Source organism: Lissotriton vulgaris, chromosome 7 (genome assembly GCF_964263255.1).
Source record: "Lissotriton vulgaris chromosome 7, aLisVul1.2, whole genome shotgun sequence".
Taxonomy (NCBI): domain Eukaryota; kingdom Metazoa; phylum Chordata; class Amphibia; order Caudata; family Salamandridae; genus Lissotriton; species Lissotriton vulgaris.
In genome coordinates this window covers 1,377,936,375-1,377,943,816 of record NC_141695.1, presented here as the reverse complement: position 1 = coordinate 1,377,943,816, position 7,442 = coordinate 1,377,936,375, and the positions used below count along the sequence as shown (strand labels likewise).

At 47.4% G+C, this 7,442-nt stretch overlaps 1 pseudogene; it reads right to left on the bottom strand.

Moving 5' to 3' along the window:
- Positions 1 to 711: 711 nt before the first annotated feature.
- LOC147703745 (uncharacterized) overlaps positions 712 to 7,442 on the bottom strand; it is a 32,916-nt pseudogene continuing 26,185 nt past the window's right edge.

The window sequence follows — 7,442 nt, the reverse complement described above, 5'->3', positions numbered from 1 at the left end:
CATTCTCCCAGCATTCTCCCAGCATCAATTGCCACACTACATTAACTATAACTTGCCATTTCTCCATGCACTTGTCTTACCCTTGCATATTATGTAACTTAAAGCTTGTGAAATCATAGCAGTTATGATAATAGTCATGGCATCTAAAATGACAATGGCGAGCTCTAGTTTATATAGTGTGGCGATTAATGCAAGAAGAAGAATTACAGAGGTGTTAAACGTATAGTAAACTTAATTTAGGGCCTGATTTAGATCTCGGCTGACGGGTTACTCAGTCACAACGGTGAAGGATATCCCACCCGCCGAAATATAAATACCATTATAACCAATGGGATTAATATTTTGACAGACATGATATCTGTTACCATTATATTTGTATTTGTAGATTTATATAGTGTGGCTTCTCATGCATGAGGCGCTGTCCATGAGCACAGGAAGATTCAGTGATTTCTCAGAATCACAGGATGTTGAGCCGATGCTCGATCCCAGATCCCCAGCTTCAGAGTGAGCTGCTCTGGCCGCTGTGCTGCATTTTCTCCCAATTGTGAAAGAGAAACCCGTCAGCCGATATCTACATCAGGCCCTTCCTTACTTACTTATGCCTACTACCCTCTTGGGGTATAGGTTATCAACCAGTACTCTCCAGACATTTCTGTCCTGGACTTCTCTTTCATTCTTACTCCAAGTATAACCCATCTCCTCGCTGTCAGCTCAAGTCCTAGAGGCCAGGTATTTCTTGGCCTTCCTCTTTTCCATTTTCCTTGAAGGTTCCAGGTGAGGACTTACCTGATGGTGATTGATGTGGGCTTGCAGAGGGTGAGACCTATCAAGCTTTAGCATATTTTCATGATTTCTCCATAAGCAGGATGTTGGAAAGTCTGCTGCTAAAGGTCGTCCTGATGGTGTTTGGCCAGCGGATTTGGAGGTGGTGATGGTCTGGACTTTGATGGTGATGGTCACTGTTGTCCTTCAAGTTTCTGCTCCATACAGAAGGCCCAATTTTATGTTGGTGTTAAAAAGCCTGATCTTGGTTTGCAGAATTAGGTCCTTGCAGCTCAAGATCTTCTTTAGCTGAATGAAGGCAGCCCTTGTTTTGCTGATTCTTGCCTTGTCTTCGGCGATGTGTGGCCCTGCTTGTCTATGACACTGCCCAGGTAGGTGAATGCCTCAACCACTTCCAGTGCATTACCTGCAAGAGTGACTGCAGTTGTGCTGGTTGTGTTAGCCTTAAGGATCTGGGTCTTTCCCCTGTGGATGTTGAGGCCAAGTTGTGTTGATGTGGCTGCCACTTTGTTGGTCTTCTCTTGCATCTGCAGATAGGTAAGGGTGAGTAGGGGCAGGCCGACTGCGAAGTCCAGGTCGTTGAGCTGTGTCCAAGGTATCCACTGGATCCCATTTCTTCTCCTTGCTGTGGATGTCTTGATGATCCAGTAAATGGCCAGCAGGAGGAGAAAATGCAAGAGCAAAGTACCCTGGCAGACACCGGTCCTCACTCCGAAGGCTTCCGTGAGTTATCCTCTATGGACTATCTTGCGGGTCATTCCCTTTTAAGAGTTCTTTGTGATTCTTACAAGTTTATCTGGGACACCATAGTGGCAGAGCAGTTTCCAAAGGGTCTCTCTTCCCACGCTGTTGAATACCTTCTCATAGTCAATGAAGTTGACATAGAGGGGGGAGTTCCATTCCATTGACTGCTCAATGATGATGTGCAATGTTGCCATCTGGTCTGTGCAGTATCTATCTTTGTGGAAGCCAGGTTGCTGGTCTTGCAACTGAGCATTGACTTGTCTCTCCATTCTGCACAGGAAGAATCTGTTGAACACTTTGCCTGGGGTTGATAGAAGAGTTATTGATCTGTAATTTATGCAGGTCACCTTTCTTGGGGATCTTGATCAGCTATCCCACCTTCCAGTTTGATGGCACCTTTCCTCTTTCCAGATCCTTCCAAATATGGAGTAGAGCATGTCTACTGATGTTTCAATATTTGCCTTCAGTTGTCAGCTCCTGCTGCCTTCTCATTTCTCAGAAGTTTGATGGCTTGCCATATTTCTTCCTTTGTTTAGTCAGCTGCAGTTTTTTGGCAAGCCCTTGTCAGCTAGCTGTATGTCTGGTGGAGACAGCGGCACAGGCTGATTCAGTAGTGCTCCACCTATCTTTATGATTAGCATTCGTTATTAAGCATGTGCGTAAAATCCGTTCCGCTCGCGGAATTTGCGGATTTTCGGCAAATTCGCAATCCGCGAACTCTCGCGAATTTGCCGAAAATTCGCAAATTCGCATGCAGCGGATTTTTTTGCTTGGTGATACAATATTGTGGCGCACGGTGTTCACTTACCGCCATTCAGCGTTTGCAGAGTTGTTTTTCTCCATATTTTGCGTGTGCTGCGCCATTTTGAATCTTGCTGCGGGATCCCGCGGGAGTTTGGTGACCGCGATTACGTCATCGCAGCTTGCCACCTTGCACAGCACGCATTGCGAGAGCTCGCAATTGCGAACACGTAGATGCGGCGGGCAGCAACAATCTCGCACTTGCGAAATAGCAAAATTTGCAACTCTGCATCCACCAGCAAGCAGCATAAACCTTCTGAAAATGACGATTTTTTAATCAGAATAACTCCTCAGGTTGACATTTGCCTGCACTTTTTTTGCAAGGAGTCCATTTTTGGGGGGCGGGGCGGGGGATGGGAGGAAGGAAGTGCCCCACGGTCTCCAACTTCCTGTTCCTGTCCAGCAGGCTCCTCCCAGTGCTTTCTTCATGTGCTGGTCACTTTGATTTGGATCTTGACCTGGAAGGATTACTTTTTGTGGATACTGCTGGATATTTGGATTTGAGGCCTTTTTGACTTTCTTTGGATCACTTTTGGATTAGAAATTTCACAAGTAAGTTTGTTTGGGGCATTACAGTTGCTGCAACTACAATTTTGGAATTTTCGATTTTTGGGCTGTTGTTGGGGCCATTTGCGCAGGGGTACTCAGTGGTGGATGGACTGAGTCTTTCTGTGGGGTCTCTTTAATGTAAACACCATGCAGGGCATGGATGGCATGGGATTGTGCTGATTCTTGTGTGTTTTTCGATTTTTTTGGCTGCTGTTGGGGCCTTTTGCCCAGGGCTGGTGAGTGAGGCATGGACTGAGTCTTTCTGTGGGGACTCTTTAATGTAAACATCATGGAGGGAATGGATGGCATTGGATTGCGGTGATTTTTGTGTGTTTTTTGATTTTTTGGTGTGTTGATGGGGAATGGCCATGTGGGTGGGGGCCATTTTGAGTGCTGGAACAGGCAGGCCCTGGCCATGTGCTGGGGGGCAAGGGGCCATTTTGAATGCAGGCAGTGTTCTCAGGCCTGCACCCATTTTGCCTAGCTTTCATCCATTATGCCCAGGGGTAGTGAGTGGTGCATGGGCCTAGTCTTTTTGTGGGGTGTCTTGAATTTAAACATCATTGAGGGCATGGATGGCATGGGATTGTGCTGATTTTTGTGTGTTTTTCGATTTTTTTGACTGCTGTTGGGGCCTTTTGCCCAGGGCTAGTGAGTGGGGCATGGACTGAGTCTTTCTGTGGGGTCTCTTTAATGTAAACATCATGGAGGGCATGGATGGCATTGGATTGTGGTGATTTTTGTGTGTTTTTTGATTTTTTGGTGTGTTGATGGGGAATGGCCATGTGGGTGGGGGCCATTTTGAGTGCTGGAACAGGCAGGCCCTGGCCAAGTGCTGGGGGGCAAGGGGCCATTTTGAATGCAGGCAGTGTTCTCAGGCCTGCACCCATTTTGCCTAGCTTTCATCCATTATGCCCAGGGGTAGTGAGTGGTGCATGGGCCTAGTCTTTCTGTGGGGTGTCTTGAATTTAAACATCATTGAGGGCATGGATGGCATGGGATTGTGCTGATTTTTGTGTGTTTTTCGATTTTTTGGGCTGCTGTTGCGGCCTTTTGCCCAGGGCTAGTAAGTGGTGCATGGACTGAGTCTTTCTGTGGGGTCTCTTTAATGTAAACATCATGGAGGGCATGGATGGCATTGGCTTGTGGTGATTTTTGTGTGTTTTTCGATTTTTTGGGGTGTTGATGGGGACTGGCCATGTGGGTGGGGGCCATTTTGAGTGCTGGTACAGGCAGGCCCTGGCCATGTGCTTGGGGCAAGGGGCCATTTTGAATGCAGGCAGTGTTCTCAGGCCTGCACCTATTTTGCCTAACTTTCATCCATTGTGCCCAGGGGTAGTGAGTGGTGCATGGGCCTAGTCTTTCTATGGGGTGTCTTGAATTTAAACATCATTGAGGGCATGGATGGCATGGGATTGTGCTGATTTTTTTTATGTTTTTCGATTTTTTTGGCTGCTGTTGGGGCCTTTTGCCCAGGGATAGTGAGTGGTGCATGGACTGAGTCTTTCTGTGGGGCCTCTGTCTTTAATGTAAACATCATGGAGGGCATGGATGGCATGGGATTGTGCTGATTTTTGTGTGTTTTTCGATTTTTTTGGGTGCTGTTGGGGCCTTTTGCCCAGGGCTAGTGAGTGGTGCATGGACTGAGTCTTTCTGTGGGGTCTCTGTCTTTAATGCAAACATCATGGAGGGCATGGATGGCATGGGATTGTGCTGATTTCTGTGTGTTTTTCGACTTTTTGGGGTGTGTAACTGATGTTCCTCTGTTTTCCAATGCTTTTAGGTGCCCAAAAGAACCACCAGTTGAAGGACTGGGTTCTGCTAAGACCCAGCGGTGCCAGGGATAACACCTAAAACCTTCGTGGGTAACCTGTTCCGGCGTACAAATGACAGAGACACGGGACACTTCCTTCGGCATCAAAGATTCGAGGTTTATTACTGCAGGGAACACAGAAGTCACGAGAAGTACAAATCATGTAAGTTCACGGAGCCTGCTTCGAATTGCTACTGTGGGTCGCTCCTTTTATACAGTTTTGGCTCATAGGTTAACATGGTACACAAAGGTTTACAACTTGGTTCCCATCATCAAAACCATAAGGGGTTGCTTTCATGTATTCAAGGCCCGGAACATAAGTACGCAAACGTTTGGTGGTTCCCAACTGTAAAAACCCATCTTCCCACCATTAGTACATTCCAATCGGTAGTAAACAGATCGAAGAAGGAACAGAAACAGGTGCAGAGGAAGACAGAAACAGTGGGGAGATCGGAAAGGGTGTAAAAGGGGTGGTATCGGGAAACACGAGCTACAGGCATCAAAGGGACGTGCCTAATGAGATGCACGGCTGAGACAATAGAGCGACACGGCAAGATGTGCCTCGAGCGGGGCCATCTGCCTTACAGTGTCATCCCCCTCATCATAAAGACACTTTCAAAGGAAACGTGTCTTCCGCAAGAGTCTTGGGAATCCCAGGGTCGCGAAGCGGACAGCGTCCGTTCGCTGGCTACTTGAGGGCAAGAGACAAAATGGATGCCGCATCTAAGATGGAACCCGTGGGCTCGGATGTAGAAACCCACGAAACAAACGAACGGTTTAGGCTAGCACACCGAAAACGCGTACACCCACTAAACTCGTCATTTGCGGTTCATAGATACCAGACTCGACCATATTCGTGCGAGTCCAAAACACCACTTACGATCGTCACGGAACCTCAGACGCTCCTTTTGCCCTCATGTAGGCAAGCACTAGTCAGAATCATACTCGATATTCATCAGACCATCCAGATGCTGCTGCAACATCATTCTATCCAACTGAGCTGCTTTGGTAACAGGCGGCTGTCTTATACACGTCGTAGCACAGAGGCCACATAAGGCAGGACCACACTGCACACAAAGGCAACACATGAACAGAAATGCTGCAACAACCCCGATGATCATCAGAATCTTCCAACCCCAAGTCGACATTAGGCCCCAAAACCACCCAAGTAGCGTCCAATCCCCTACGTCCACGTGTATGGACTCGGAGATCTTATGCAACTTTGAAATGGCTTGATAGACAGTCAGAGCGTTATCTGGAATGAAAATACAGCAGCTCGAATGGATCACCTTGCATACTCCACCTCGATCTGCTAAAACAACGTCTAAAACCATTCGGTTTTGTAACGTCATGAGCCTATCCGCCTGAAGTTCTGCCGTAATGTTGCCAAGGGCACTGGCAGTGATATTAGCTGTCGATTCCACCACTCGGGTCAACTGTCTCAGGTTCCTACTATTGACCATAGGTCCCCAAAACGGAAAGAAACCCTTGAAAAAGTCTCCTGCCTCTTGACCGACAGTGTCCTCTTCGCTAATCACGCCCCTCACAATTCGAGTCTTGTGGTAATCGGCGGCGACTGTAAAAGTCGGTGGCAACAAATTTGCGATATAGCATGTGCCCGCAAAGTCGGAGGGCAACCATGTGTACGCACGATCATGACAAACAAAGTACGTACCCTTGGCAGTCAGAAACACAGGGGAAGAGAGCATCGGTAAGACATACGTCTCGGAGCAAGCACTCTCTCCAAGATATGCTCTCGATCTTCGGCCACGACCTTTTAGACAGAAATTACCAAGGTGGGGTACGATCCATATTGGAGACGAGCTTCTAACCTGTCTTTCACCCACGAGCGCACTATACTCAGCCTCACTCAGGTCCCTATAGGCTCGCACCTCTTCCTCTGGGATGAGCGACGGCTCATAGATATCCCTATCTAAATCAGCGATCGCTATAGCCAAAGGCTTGTGGTACGGACCAGGACCAAAGTGCGGAGGACGTGGCTCTCGATTGGGGTAGGAATCTAGTGCACTTCGAAACATTGTTTGAAATGCTCGAGCTGAACCCTGGGAACTATAAGGAAGAACCAGGTACGGAATTCCCTTATCGGTGGTATGTGGCATCAACCCACACACCCAACAATTGGTAGTGTTAACCACCAATTGATGTTGATGAAGGAGCTGAATGAAGGAATTATTCATAAATTCCGCACGTCTAGCCTGTTCGTGTTGGGGTAAGATATGGAAGGAATGAGGAGAAACAGTAGGGGTAGTTTTAGGCTCGGGAGAAGGGGTAGGTGAGGCAGAAGGCAAGAACGTCAATATCAGGTAATACACCCCACCCACCAATAGCGAAGAAACAGTTAAAAACAAAAGGAACACTTGAAACATGAAGCATTTGGTACGAGTGATTTGCTGCAACTTGAATCTTTGCGCCTGAGCTTTTTCCAAATCCACTAGCTTAGAGAACGGCATCCTCTAAAACCGTCCTCAACGTTTCTCGGCGCACTTCGTTCTGTGTAGCAGTAGTCAATCCCCAGGAGTTCCCAGGAACCGACGGCCTTCGACCTAGTGTCAAGACCTACTAACCAGAAGGAAGTACACGCGCGGCCCTACGGCTCACCCGAATGCAAGGTATTTTATTTACAAGTATGTACAAAATCTCCTAGCTGTGGAAGCAAAAACACATATGGAAACAAACTCACAATATTTACAAAAACCAAAATCATACGAATGTATTCAGACTGAATGGTATC